The sequence below is a fragment of the Medicago sativa genome, chromosome 7 (assembly GCF_051527215.1).
Source record: "Medicago sativa cultivar Bolivia chromosome 7, Bolivia_mono, whole genome shotgun sequence".
Classification (NCBI taxonomy): Eukaryota; Viridiplantae; Streptophyta; class Magnoliopsida; order Fabales; family Fabaceae; genus Medicago; species Medicago sativa.
The window spans coordinates 58,967,491-58,970,916 of NC_140755.1; the positions used below are offsets into that span (position 1 = coordinate 58,967,491).

At 35.1% G+C, this 3,426-nt stretch overlaps 1 pseudogene; it reads left to right on the forward strand.

Annotated features, from left to right (window-relative positions):
* The first annotated feature begins 1,930 nt into the window (after positions 1-1,930).
* Positions 1,931-2,832, forward strand: LOC146907210 (uncharacterized; annotated as a pseudogene).
* Positions 2,833-3,426: the final 594 nt, after the last annotated feature.

Here is a 3,426-nt window from a genome sequence, read left to right on the forward strand (position 1 = left end):
GAAAATCCAAAAAGAAAATAAGTTGTCAAGATCAAAGTGCTTCATGTTTAAGCACCAAGGGTTTGTAATGATTGGTAGGAAAGATTGTGAATTTTAATGGTTGATACAAGGAATGTTCCTCTTTGATAGGCTTTTTGATTTCAATTGCCCCACATATGACATTTCTTTTGTAGCCAAGCCAAGTTATAACCCTCAAAGACCTTTTGATCCATGTTTTTATGCCTTTTGAAACGATATTTGGATGGCCACATAACTTGATTGGAATGTTAACTTGATTGCCGGATGTGTGTTCATAACCCTCATTTATATGTTTTCAATTGTTTATCTACTTGCAAAGAAGTGGGTTAGGTGTGGTTTGTGAATAAATGTGTTATTGTTTTGAACTATTTGACATGTACTTTGTGTTTAGAACTCATTTCACATTTGCAGTGGATTGCCAGATAAGTCGGAAGCTTCAGACTTGCCCGCGCATATTTGTCAAATCATTCATCTGTAAAAGCTTTCAAAGTCTTTCTTACTTGTGTCTGGGCGTAGCTTGTTATGTTTTTGATATTTTGTTTGAGGACAAACAAAAAGTTAAGTTGGGGAGAGTTTGATAAGTGCCAGGAAGTAGTACTTTTAATGTTTATTTATGGCACGTTTGTTACTTGTTTCACAAGTTATCCAGGGAAAAGCAGAGAGAAAAGTGAATTTTGACCTATTACGCTTTAGTCATCTTACTCTACCCATTTGTGCAGGAATTGAGTGTCCAAACATCAAGCAAGTGCAAAAACAACAAATTTGGGCAAAGGCCAGCTCGCCATGGCGAGCTGAAGGCGAGCTAAATGGCGAGGACTTCCAGAGAGCACCAGGCCACTCGGCACTGAGATGGCCATGGCGAGAAATTTCGCCAGGCGAACCAATGGCGAGTTGAAAGGCGAAAGTTAGGCGGTTTGATCAATTTTTGGTGACGTGGCAGAATTCCATTGGTGAAGAAGACTGAGCTCGCCATGGCGAGCTTAATTCTGCCAGGCGAAATGTGACTTTTGCAGATTTGTATAAAAGCTCATTTTCTCTCATTTCTAGATATTAAGTTAGTTTTTATCTTAGTTTTTCTCAGAGTTTTCATAGGTAGATATTTCTTAGGGAGAAATAAGGTAGATCATATAGAGTGAGAGTGATTTTGGAAGTTGGATCTTTATTTCTTTGTTGAGACATCACAAGTGTAATGAATCCTTCCTTTTCAATCCATCCTTGCAAGGCTTCCATGATGATGTGTAGCTAAATACTCTTTGTTGGGATGAGAGGTACTTGATCTTGCTAAACATGTAATCCTTTTGATCTTGCAATATATGGTTCTAGCAATTTATATTCAATATTGTTGTTATTCTTGTGTTAATGCTTTCAATGAGATTCAAGATGATTTGGACACAAACTCTTGAATCTAGAGCTAGAGTAGCAATATATCTTAGGTTAACTTACTTGACATCTTTGTTAATCTTGTGATAATCACCATAATCAAGAGTTAAATGCTTTCGGATACTTAATCAGGCTGGACACGGTCGATTAAGTTATCCGATCGACTTTGTTATTGTTTAAGGGATTTGGACACGAATGTTTAAACGATACCTTAGAGCTAATTATATCGCTTTGGACACGAAGGATAGTTTAGAATTGATTGTGATAATGTTGTTTATAAAGCTAGAATTCGTATGGATCATTAGGTTACGTGTGACGCTTGGTTAAGGAACGCTACTCCTAACAAGTTTCAATCCTTATTTACCTCAACTTTTACTTTTTGCAAATTAGTTTAGCTAATCACATTTCAAACAAATATGTACTCTTAATACTTTGAATGATAATTGATGTTGAAATATCCTTGATAACGCACTATTCCCTGTGGAGACGATACAAAAATACTTATCTTGTTTGATGCAAAACTACATACATCAATAACATTGACGTGTTTAACCTTCGTGATCAAGGGTATGATGGTGCAAGCAATATGAGAGGAGAATGGAACATTTTACAAACTGTGTTTATGAAGGATTATCCTCATGCATACTACATTCTTTTTTTTTCTTGCTCATATATTACAACTTGCCTTGGTTACTGCATCATGAGATTCAAACCAATTCATAAATTCTTTGAGAAGCTAACTTTTATTGTCAATGATGTTTGTTCTTCTCCTAAGCGTCATGATTAGTTACAATCTTCCCAACTAAAAGAAATTGATTAGTTGTTGGAGATTGATGAGATTGTACCCGGTAAAGGTGCAAATCAAATTCGTACTGTGAAACGAGCTACAGGTACTCGGTGGGGATCACATTTCAATTCTATTTCTAGCTTGATAAATATGTATGAAGCAACTTGTTGTGTTTTGAAAAAAAAAATGCAAAGGAAGCAACAAATTATTCAACAAGTGGAAATGTTGATAGGGCTTACAATTACTTGATGTCATGTGATTTTAGATTGATCTTGCATTTAATGAAAGAAATCATGGGGATAACATATGTGCTTTGTCAAGCCTTGAAACTAGAATCTCAGGATGTAGTTAATGACATGTTTCTGGTTTGTAACACAAAAACTCTTATTCAACAATTGAGAGAAGATGGTTGGGATAAATTGATTGCTGATGTGAGGATTTTTTATATAAGACATGATATTGACATTCCTGATCTAGATGATATCCATTCAGCCACAAGATTTATACGCTCTCGTGTTGAAGAGAACCATGTAACAATAGAGCATTACTTTAGAGTTGAAATATATTTTACTACCATTGATAAACAATTACAAGAGTTGAATAGTAGATTTAGGGAGCAAGCAATGGATTTGTTAACTCTAAGTTGAGCTTTGGCTCATAAGGATACTTATAAAGCTTTTAACATTGATATTGTTTGCACTCTTGTTGAAAAATACTATCCCAAGCTTAACTTGAATTGTCAACTCCAACAATTCATTGTTGATGTTCATATTGACCATATCTAAGGGATAATGGCTAGTGGGCATGTGGAGATAGGAAGTCCAACGTGATTGCGTTTGGAGAAATTCTTGCATGAGGTTCGGGGAGGGATAAATTATCGTCTAAGGCGGAGGGATGGTAGGGTTGCACAATAGTTTTCTGACTGTGTTGTACGGTTTGGATAAATTATGTTTTTAATTTATGTTTAAAGCTTCAAATTATATAATCTGAACTGCCTACTAGTCTTTGCGGGGTTTGGTACCTTACATATTATATAATACAAACTGATATTTGCTTTTTTAGATTTTATTTTCTAAATTGTGTTGAGACTATATTTGGATGAACCAGGACAACTTGTGATTGTTTTATAGCTTTTTTAGGAGACTGGGATAATAATAATCCAAAAATCGTGAAAAAAATGGTTTGAATTATGGAATTCAAAAGAGGTGTTTTCTTCAAATTATTAGCGGTGTGCAAAAGAA